At 43.3% G+C, this 12,011-nt stretch overlaps 1 protein-coding gene across 2 annotated transcripts in view; it reads right to left on the bottom strand.

Annotated features, from left to right (window-relative positions):
* The window catches only part of kank4 (KN motif and ankyrin repeat domains 4), a 72,740-nt gene that overhangs the window by 22,449 nt on the left and 38,280 nt on the right, over positions 1 to 12,011 (bottom strand). The window lies entirely within an intron of this gene.

Genomic DNA, 12,011 nt, shown 5'->3' with positions numbered 1-12,011 from the left:
CAGATCAGTGACTTGACAGAACTGCCAGGAACATTTCTAATGAGAAAGAGTCTACCTGACCTTCCCTACAGTGCAGTTGTAAAAGTTTCCTCTTTTAATTAAAGTCACTCTTAATCCTAAAGAAAGCCTCAGAGCAACAGAAAAATCATACTGTACTTGGTGAGCTTCAGCAGGGTAATATGGATGATTACCATAAATGATGATCCATAATATCAGTTTAGAAACATCCGCTGGGAATGCAGGAGTTTGTATATGCAGACAGTGCTATTGTAGCATGGTAACTATTAGTTTATCCAGGTTAAGTTAGTGGCTAAATTTTGGAGGGCCCTGATGACACTGATAATGCATGATCCACACTGGATTACAGTTATAATGACTATGAGCTGAAAGCTCATAAAGGCTTTGCTAATCCAAATTGATAGTATTTGCTACAGGCTACACAAAGCTAAACGGATGCCACGGGTATGTGTGTCCAAAACTGTGTTTGCGTGTGTCAGTACTAATTTTGTCACTGTCAGTGTTTGTTTATGTGCCTGTGCTTACATTGACTTTCAGTGCGTAGGTTTATATGTGTGCCCGGTTGAGTCACCGTGTTTGAGCTGGAAAGTCTCGCACATGCACACAACCCCTTAAAGGTCATGCAACAATCTCTCAACACCAATCCAATAAGTGTGACAGCTGGTAGAGAGGCGACGACATCGGTAACGTGAAGCCCGGAAGACGGGAATAATGAGAGTACAGTAAATAAGCTCATACTGACAGCCAGGGGTTTTCACATGTCACCAGTGTGGAAACCTCAACCACTGTAATACAGTTGTTTTTTTGAGGGTATTTTACACCAGAGACACAGTGAATCAATACTCAATGCTGTATTGAAAAATGTCAAAAATAAAGAATAGCAGACGATGAGGAAAACTGCTATTTTAAAGATTGTAAAGTTTCTGCTAATACAGCATGTGATGGTATAAAAGGTTACAGTGAGTGCCAAACTTTTCAGATTATACATACACCAGCTCAGGCATTCACGCATACACACCAAACAAACACACATGCAGAGGAAATTACTGCTGACCCAACCTACCAAGACGGGGGAAAAGCATTAATTGAATGTCATGGGTCATTACTTTGGAGTGCCTGTGTTCTGGAGATTGAATCAGTCTGATACGCTGACACAGAGCAGGCTTAGACAGAAGACAGGCCAACAGGAAATAAGACTGGAGAGTGCAAGCGGGGGACAGGAGGTGGGCAACTGAGAGAGAGAAAGTGGGTGAGAAAGTGAAAAAGAGTCAGAGATGGGAGTGGCAGTTGTTCACGCTCATATCTCACACATGCAGAGCGGCTTTACCGTTATGTTTCCCTCTCTTCAAGCGGCCCCTCTGTCATTTTCTGTCTCATACTCTATCTCGTTAAATTAAAACTTAAGCATGAATGCATTACAATTTACTGTACACGTACACACTGAAGCGCTGTGCACTGGCTGCAGCTGCAGCTCTACACGCAAGTGTTTATCAGCTATGTGAAAGCAGCAGTGTAGAGCGGCAAGCAGCAGTAGAGCAGAGAGTAAAATGCAGGACAACAGCACAGGTCCCAAGTCCTTATCACAGCCCTGACATGGGACCAGCTATCTCCGTTTAGCCTTGTACTGCCCTGAGAATGAAGCCAGGACTGTCCAGCTTACCACGCCAACCCTCAGTCTGATGGAGACGCAATTCAAGCAAGAGCACATGTGCAGAAAAACACAGATAAAGACAAACATATGCAGAGGACTGAATACTAAATTCCTATTGCAACACAATCTTACAGCAATGCAAGATCAACAAAGCAGCAAAAGGTGTTATTCAAGGGTGCCACAGCCAAATACGGCTCTACAACCTAGTTTTTAAATGAAAAATTAGTAGATTAAAAAAGTTTTTACAGCAGTTTCTAATTTTAGCTGTTGCACCAGGGTTTCAGGATTTACAAGCTTTCATTAAGCAGGTTTAGCTGGTTCGAATTAGAAGAGATTTTCTTGAAAGCCAATCAGAATGGTAACTGTGATTGTTCTGTCTGTGAAAAGCCTCTGCCTTTACACTGCTACAGTGAAGTGGACGCCTTCTGCTACTTTGGTACGGGGTTTTATTGCTTGTTTTTATTTTTTCCTTTTGGTTATTTGAGTAACTGGCTGTGAATGTGACTGTGTTTAAGTAGGAGAAAAGGGGGTGTAGGAGTACAGACTCTCTGACTCTCTCACCCTCTACTTGTGCTGTTGTTACACTATGTTTTAGCATTAACCATTAGCCACCCTCTTGCTTTAAGTAAATCTAACACGTCACATTATGAAAGCTCACATCTATCATGTTGCTTTTTTCAGGAAGTTGCAATAAATGTGACGTTTGTTATCCATCCACATACACAAGTGAGTGAGGGACACAGCTGATGATGCAATTATCTATTGAGGCAGGTGTGGATGACAGTTTTACATAATGACACACTACAGCACAGAGATGCTCTGGAGCAGCAAACTGAGAAAATTGAGGAAATTCGGTGACATGACCACTGGGAACTGGTAAGTTTCAGATTGCTGAACCAGATCAAATGAAGGATGCTGCGTGCATCCAGATCATGAGACATTTATCTGGTATCTCAGTACTTAGTCAGTGTCTGCTCTACAAGAGCTATTTGAGCACAGTCTGCTCCATCCCACCTCCAGTCTGAGATTATCTCTGTCTATGTATAGTACATTACACTGATGACGTATTACTAGAATACATCTTCTGGGCCAATTTGTCTTTAATCTCCTTCACTTCAGTTTTGTCAGGTCCATCGCAGTTCATCATCCAGACTTATTCTTTTCAGTCCTAATCCAGTATGATCTAGTCTAGTCCAGTATGACAGAGTCTGTATTCAGAGGAGGCCAGATTGTTCCCTTTGTGCTACACAACATCTGGCTCTCAACCGCAGAGAGAAAAAGGAACTTCTGTCTATGGGCTTCATTAGACAGTGGCAAAATACACCCGCAGGGCTGTAGTGAGGAGGCTGCTGTTTTATTATGGGTCAATTCTTTTTCTGGGGGAAATTAGAATGAAAATTATGGGATGCACTGCATATTATAATTGAGTAGAAGAGGAATTTTATTGTCACTATAGTAAGCAGATGTTGTCGTCAAAGAACAAAAAGGGAAAAATATGAGAAACAGACGCCAAAAATCAGGTCACCTGCAGTCGTTTGCTAGTTATCAGCTATTCGTAGAGCCCAAAAGAGACCAACAAAAAATCTGTCATCACTGCTTTAGCTTACATTAAGCAGTATCTTCTGCTCTGACGGCTAAACGGAAAATATTTTCTGTCTAAGCTCAGGGAAAAGAATAGAAACACAAGGCACAAACTGGTGGTTTTTAAGTCTACCTCTTCATTATTCAGTTGCAGTTATGAGTTTCCTTTGCCTCTGCGTAGGGAAATTAGTTGTAAGATGCTCAAGAATGTACAAGATGCATGCAGATGATGTTAGCGTTCTGCTGATTTGCAGCATGGGATGGCTAAACTTAAAGAAATGGAAGCCTGCAGGACACCATCTGAATACACCTGATCCCCTGATTTCATGCATTTCTGAGAAAAAAGTTCAGGAACACCCACAACTGAGTTCACTGAGAACTCACATGTACGAGAGCGATAACTACAGTGAAGAACACAATGCTGCTCTCTGCCTGGTTGTTCAAAACACCAAAAGAACCTACAAACCTGTAAATTGTGAGGGAAGAGTAGAAGAAACAGACTGAAGCGACCACGTGGCTGTGAATGTCTGCATTTACAACCAAGCAGGCAGTAAATACAGACCATACATCGACAAACACATCCATCTACATACAGACAGAAGCATGTCCCTATCTATTCTGGACTGTATTAAGCCCTTTATTTGGACCATTAGAAGTGGCTTCAATGTGATATATTATATATTCACAAGTCACCCGTAAAATCAATTTGCACCTTGAGCCTTGCTTCCTCTATGGAAAGAACAATGATGCTCAGCCTTTCAGCAACGCTATATTAGGCACTGAACATTGCTCAGATTCACACCATATTGCTGCTGTACATGCACAGAGGAGCTTAAGCAGGGAGAAAGACTCCTCACAATTCTTACAATCAATGAAAAGGCATTGCATGTTGTGTCAGTAATCAGACAGAGCTGCACACTGCAATACACACTGAAATCTTTGTTCTTTTTGGGTGAATGAATGTGCCGTCATCAAGTGAATGGACACTCTGCTTAGTCTCAGCTGAGTGCAGTAACCTCCAGTCTTTTATTCTGTATTTCAATATGCTGTAGCTGAACACACACTGCAGGTGTTCCCATTGACGCACTATATCCTTCTCTCATCGGGTGACTGCAGGAGTATAAAACAGTGATTTAACTGCGGTTCATAAGTGGTACCTCCTAAACTCAGTGGAAATTCCTCGACTGCTGCACTCATACCCTCAATCAAATCACCACTTTCTACTCATCTGATACCTGTACCATGTGATCGGCTGGTTTTAAATACAAACTGATCGACAATATAGGAGAGGAGGTGGAAGAGAGACTTTTTAACACCACTGCTATGCAGAAGTTCTCTCTCTGTCTACACTGTGTGGACATTTCTAAATTTGCTTGTTTTGGAGAGTGTTTTCAAAAAGCTGTTTTCGGTGGTGGAGAAAGGTGAGAATGGAAGTAAAAAAAAAAGATGCATTATTGTGGACATGACCTATAGCATTGCATTGCCAACCCTGTCCTGCTGCTGTCTCGTCTGAACAGATAACACTTGCACCGTGTCCTCCTTGCAACTGTTTGCTTTTATCAGTCCATGGCTTGATCTCTTTCTCCATCCACACACAGAACGAAAGCACCTTCCTTTTTCAGATGGCTCTCAGCACGAGGAGCAGCTGCCTGCTTTCATTAGCAATAAAGGAAGTGACACACCATGTATTATTCAGCACACAGCCAACCCCTTCTAGCAGCAGCTATGCTAGCATTATGGCTACTTGCACTCGTGGAAGTTAATGAGGATGGTGGTGAAGTCGCTGCTACCACTAATTAGCACGCAGGCTATCGGACTATTCCTACATCAACATTAGCAGATGTTAAAAGGGTTTGAATAGGATGGTGACAGGAGACAAAATTAGCAGGGACAGTTGGAGATGGGTGGCAGAGCAGGAGATAGCTAGAGGATAGACAGAGACAAAAGAAGGGAATGTGGTTTATGGAAAGTGGTGAAAAAATGTGAGAAATAGACAGGAAGGGGCAGAGGGGGTTACGCAGTGAGGAACTGCAGGAACAGCAAACGGAAAGACAGGCTCAGAAGGTGTGCTGTACATTGACACGGAGGAGACGATCACTTACAGCGCTGCCATGTCAAATTACATCCCCTTCTGCTCACGATGACAGCTAAAAACAGCTCATAACAAACACCAGCTTAACACAAACAAGTATAAAATATTCAAATGTACAATATGAGCCACTTTGAGCTGATATGTTAACAAACTCTCACGGAAACATGGGTTATAAATAAATCCGGCTCCCCCTGCTCATTAATTACCACTTTCTACTGACACAGCCAAAACAGAAGGGACACACGCTCGCGCGCATTCAGGAAATTCTAACACGGTCGAGCAAACATGAAATAAGACATTGTTGTGCGTCCAAGCACACACAAACAATTTATTCCTCCACAAAGTCACACACCTCCTGGTGATAAAGAGCTTGCCTGACACCAACCGAGTGTGAAGCCAGGCGGGTGGTGGTGGGGCAGCGCAGCCTGCAGAGCATGCAGGAAGGCTCTGGGAAGAAATCAACACTTATAAATTCACACTCTATTGATCTTAGCATGATGACAGCCTTCCAGCTCGGCTTCTGCGCGCACACACAGAAAACACACACACACACACGTATGAAAACACAAATCGGACATGTGACACACAAAAAGAGTTGGCTGATTGCCGCACTGAGAAGCTCAATACTCATTTCACCATGTTGCATGTGTGTGTGTCTGTGTGTGTGTGTGTGTGTGTGTGTGTGTGTGTGTGTGTGTGTGTGTGTGTGTGTGTGTGTGTGTGTGTGTGTGAACGGCTGAACACATGCATGTGTGTTGTCTGATTGTCAGCCTGCCCACTTGTTCTTCCCGCATTGTGTCAGCTGCCAAAGCTTTTTCTGTGAACAGAAAAATACCACACTGCCCCTCTGCCTCTCTCTCTCTCTCTCTCGCTCTCTCTCTCTCTCTCACACACACACACACACACACACACACGTACATAAACATTTATAAAAACACATACACATTCTTTCTTTCTCTCTTTCACACCCTTTCTCACACATCCCAGGCAAAAACATGTGACCTGTGTTCAACCCTGCAAAAATAGACTGGGAAAGAGGGAGTGAGAAAAGAGAGAGGTGAGGTGCAGCGGGTCAAAGAAGAGAAGATGAGCAATGTGAAGCAACAAAATGGAATTACGGAAGATGAAAACAGGGAAATAGAGAGAGCAAAATGTTCATGAGAGAGAAAACAGGCAAAGAAAATAATGGGAGGATGTAAGCAAACAAGACAAAAGAGGGAGGATGAGTCAGACAACAGGAGGAAATTCTCATGGGGAGGTTTGCCTCTCACCTGCCATGCCGCTCCTTTCACCTCCTGTCCTTCCTGTTTCTGTTTCTGTGAGTGCGAGTGACCCTGTCTCTCTTTTAACCTCAGCAGAGAAAGAAAACTAAAGCCCAGAAAAAAGGAGGGAGGGAGGAAGGGTGGGAGAGGGGTGGAGGAGTTGGCTGAGATGGTGCTGAGGGGTGGAGGGAGAAGAGAAGAGAAGAGAAGAGAAGAGAAGAGAAGAGAAGAGAAGAGAAGAGAAGAGAAGAGAAGAGAAGAGAAGAGAAGAGAAGAGAAGAGAAGACGCTGGCCAGTCAAACTATCAGTATGAGAGATTCAGCAGCCTGCCCACGGCAACCAAATAGCCCAGAAAAAAGTAACACCCTAAATCATAAATGGGAAGAGACACACACACGGTCATCAACCAACACTGCCCCTCTGTATGTGTTGAGCGCAGTGTGTGTAAATGTGAGTGTGTGTAAAGCTCGAGATTTCCTGAAGTGCAAACGACCACGAGGGAGACACGAAGTACAGGAGCCCTTTGTGCGTTTGTGTGTATGCAAACTTTTTGTGTACGGGTCCCTGTTCATTCATGCATCTACTGGCGTGTGCACGCATGTGTGTTTCTGTGGTATGTGCACGTTTACACGGCCTGCCCTACTCCCACTATGCACCAGTCTAATTATTACTGGAGGGCTTAAAGTCAACCCCTGCTGTGCTGCCACAGAGCCACATGAGGCCTGCTTTGACCAGGTCGAACTCCACACTGGATCAAAAATGTTTTTTTTGGAAACTGGTAAACCCCCTAGTTAGCTCTGTCCGTCTCAATTACAGAAAGCAGTCTAATGAATAAACCCTGGCTAGCCCAGCTGGCTGTGTAGTGTAAATGAGGTAAATAATTAACAGCCTTTAAATAGGCTAACTGCCCAGGCTAATGGGTCCTATCTCTTATCTCGCTCTTGCACCGATGCCTCAGACCACCAGTGCTAATTCCCCTCTTAGCGAGTTCGTGGAGCACGTTTTCAAAGCAAACATCCACCTTAAAACAGGCTCAGCAGCCAGCACACAGCGTCTGTAAATAGCCTCCACACTTTTGCTTGACATGCCATGTGAGTGCACAGATATACCGAGCGCATGAAATATTCATACAGATATATGGCATAGCTGCAGCAATGCCGGCCTCTGAATCAAACCAGTCTGCATGGAGGCTTCCTCCTTTATGATTTTCAATGTAAGATAAACACTCAAACACATCACTTGAACAACTCAGACATGATAAATTTCATAAAAACAAAAGGTTAAACAACCATAGTAATAAAATAAAATACATATATTATATAGAGGGAACACTATTACACCATCAGTTCACTACGCTTAACGCTGGCAAATATTCTTGTTTCTACTGGAGAACCTTAACCTTTCTAAACCTTAACTATAGCACATTCACCAACTCCTTTATCCACATATCACATGTTAATGCACTGCATGGATGTTTTCTGTGGTCAAACTGTTCATTTCATTTAAGACTGAAGGAGCAAATCCAATGCACATGTTTATTATGTTGGACCTCCAGCACAGTGGTGGAAGGACCTTTCAGTGCACTCATGCTCATGTTCAGTCCCGCACCTGATATCCATTATATAACATGCACATGGTTTGTGTTTGCATTTTAAAATTGATAGCAGAAGACGTGATTTTCTCTCTTAAGAGGGTCGACTTGCACGGAGAATGTCTGTCAAACATAAACTAAGACAATGTTCACATCTTCTGTGGCTAAATCCTCCCCTCTCCCTATATGTCCAACACACTGCATAAAATCAGCTCACATCCTTTCATCTAAAGCAGCGGACTGAAAGAGGGTGTAATGCGGCCTAGAGGGTTAAGCTTCCCTCTTCTATCACATGAACCGTCTCCTGTCAGGAGGGATCAGATCCCACCTCAGACCCCTAGGACTTAGAGTCTCACTCCTCTCTTGTCTTTTCTCTGTGTGTCGAGGTTCGGCACTGTCTGTCCACCTCGCTTGTTCTTATGTCAACTGAAATGAAAATGCAACCTCAAAACGGCGTGTACTGAAACGAACAACAGTTGGGAGTCAGATGCTGTCTCAAGTCCAAGTATCTCTTTGTCTTGTTCACAAGTGAGGGTGAAAGGGAATATGAAATCCAACGGTGGACTGGCACACAGTCATAGAGGGTATTAGACTGACCCTCTCGGTCACAGTGGAGGGATTCTCATGCCCACATGACCCTGAGACCTGTGGGGAAGTAGCTCTTTGAAGGGTCTCCCAGGGCAAGACAAGGGCCTCCCAAAACCATTATAATCACTGTTGGAAAATAAAGATTTATGAGCTCACAACGCTCTGGTTAAAGTTTGCTAAAGCACAAAAATTACTTGGTCAGGCTAAGAGAAAGATCGTGGTTTGGGTTAAAATAAGTGCTTAGTTAAGGCTTTGCAACAATTGTGATAATGATCAGTTGGAAATGGCAAACAAATCGTTGTCTCCTGTGTCAAAGTCCCTTCCCTCCAACCCAGCTTCCTCTGTATATGGACAATAATAACGTCAGCTGACGCTATTAGAGGACTTTGTCACTTGAACGTCAACATTTTCTTGTCTTGTTTCACTTGCTGATTCTGTTTTTCCTGGGGGGATGGTCTCTGCTGTCACCACGTGGGCTCACAAGAATAGGTGTTAAGCTTATGGACTGCCGGGTGGCTACTGAGGGCAGACAGAAGGCTGGCTTCAGAGATCTTTACGTCTGAAACAGAACTTTAGTTCTGGCTGGCCGACAAAGTGCATTGTTGTGTATCAGCAGTCTCCCTGTTTGCTGTTGGCAAAAACACACAATTAAAATGTTGAAATAACAACAGGCAGCGTTATGCACAGTCTGGTACCCCAGGATTCTGCAACTGCATGTGTTTGAATGTGTCTGCTGAGGAAGTGTGAAAACCCAAAACAGTTTTAACTGCGCTCCACTGCTCATAAACATATAGCTCAGCACAGCTTGGAGTCACATGCAGAGTGTTTTTCGAACAGTGGGAGTTACAAAGAAACACTCTGCGAAAGAAATGATTGTAACATGCGGCACGTAATTATAACTGATGGTTAGAGGCCACCGCCGAGCACTGCAGCCATCACTCACCATCAGCCTGACTTCAGCAAGTTTTGATCTTACTAATTCTCCTGCTCACCGCAAATCAGGTTACACTGTCAAACATTTTGACTTTGCAGGCATGTTTTTAAACGCTCTCAGTTCTGGGAATATCAAATTCGTCTTTAACGTGACAGACACACACTCCTGCTAATCACTTTTAATGCCTGCTGTGTCTTGTAGCATACTTTTTTTGTGCCATTGTTACAGTTTTGGAGAACTGGCAGCTTGAGACTTCTGCCAAGTCTCGCAACACACATTTATGCGTACAAGTGTACTCTGCAGTATGTGTGCGCACGTGTCTGAGTGGGTGCAAGTGCGACAAAACAAAAACTGTTTTTCCTGGCAAAGCTCACAGTTCTCAAATAACATCAAAATCAACAGCTTGAAGCCTTCAGAGAAAAAAAAAGTTTTTTAGTTCAAAGTGAACTAAATACACAAGCTCCAAAAAACATGAGAAAAATGAATTAGGTCACAAATATTCTTAAATCTTACGATGGACACCTTCTGTTTTTGTCTTATACCTTAAAGCTGCTCTTCCAAATCAAAAGTCGCCGAATGCGACGGTGGCCATGTTTTGAAATTCAAGAGTTCAGAGCTGAGTTTTAAAATACGGACGGTGAAGCGGGAGGAGGTTTGAGAATGCTAACCGAAATCAGGGAGCGCTTTTCAAAGAAACTGAAGAAACACATGCAGCATAACAAACAAAGCAGCTTTACCCATGTTCAGACATTTCTTTTGGAAACTGCTCATCCAGATCCAGTTAAATGTAGTTATTCAGAAATGAGAGCATATCCTGCTTGGGGATACGTAACATTTCAATTAAATCCTATCTGACAATACATCCGTTTAGTTTAGGCTCGACATTTTCTCATAGTTTTACAGCGCGCCTTATTTATAAATCTAAAATACTGTATATACAGTGTTTTAAACAAAGGTTCTTCTCACATCTTTCAAACTGATTTTGGTTTATACTGGTATAATTTTTGATGTTTGAATGTTGGATATAATGGTATACTGGAAGCCATAAATCATTGCTTGGATACACACGCAGTATCAACTATCTCTTCTTGGAAGCACAAAACTCCAGCTCAAGACCATATATAGTTTAGACTAACCCTGCACCACCGACTGATGATATGATTGGCCATCGCCCCTGACAGAAAAAACGTGCTACATTTTTTCTCTGTTTTCATTGCTCTGTTTTCTCATTCCTTCAAGGAAGATTCATATACAGACACACAGACGAGGGTCAAGACACACTTTGACTGTGTGTGTTGTCTGATGAATTTTTAGCCAGTGCAAGCCCCCAAAAACCATGCTCGCTTGGGTCAAATTTTCTCACACAATGGGGGTAGCAGAAGCGGTGACATCCCGCGGCATTAACACTAAACGCCTTCCGAATGTTAAATTCTAGTCAGAAATCAGTCAGGAGCGAAACAAAGAACAGCTTTTGGCATGTTGGCTGTTGACTGAGCAGTGAATCAGAATTACCAGCCGCCAAGACACCAAGAAAACCACAAACTATCCACCAGAAAACTACGGAGAATTCCTCTGGTCGAAGTGTTTTTATATTTACAAATTAGACTGCAATATGGCTCGTGGCAACTGAAACAGCCTCATCGGTCCGACACTGAATCCACTCGTTTCAGGTTATCTCTAAAGAAATACTTGAAGCGCTGAGCAAATTCTGTAAGCTCAAGTACAACAACAAATATCCATTACTAAGATGGGTTTAAGATGGAGAAAACAGCGAATCAAGCTATGACCAGGATTTTCCACTGAGAACGTGTGTGTGTGTGTGTGTGTGTGTGTGTGTGTGTGTGTGGCTGGTCCAGGGCTGGCAGACATCCTGAGGAAGGCCAGTTGCTGATAAGGCCTTCAGGCAGGGAAAAGACTGTTTATACATTGAAGCAGGCGCCCACTGAACTGCCCACAGTGCACACCTCATTGCTCAAGTGGAAATGACCTGAACTGTGCTGAGCACTGTGTGTGTGTGTGTGTGTGTGTGTGTGTGTGTGTGTGTGTGTGTGTGTGTGTGTGTGTGTGTGTGTGTGTGTGTGTGTGTGTGTGTGCATGAGAAACGTAACTTTAGTATTTTCTTGCCAGTTAAAGATGAGCAGTAATGTGTGCCCGTCCTCTACCTTTCCTCTAAAACCACAGACTTACAGCATGTCTTACTTCAATGATTCCTCCATCTTTTCCTCCACTCTACATGTGGGTGTAGTGACTATGCAAATGTTAGCGCAGGCTAAAATGCACGCTAACAGAGAGGC

The sequence above is a fragment of the Chaetodon trifascialis genome, chromosome 4 (genome assembly GCF_039877785.1).
Source record: "Chaetodon trifascialis isolate fChaTrf1 chromosome 4, fChaTrf1.hap1, whole genome shotgun sequence".
NCBI lineage: Eukaryota > Metazoa > Chordata > Actinopteri > Chaetodontiformes > Chaetodontidae > Chaetodon > Chaetodon trifascialis.
This window is presented reverse-complemented; position numbering and strand designations above follow the sequence as displayed.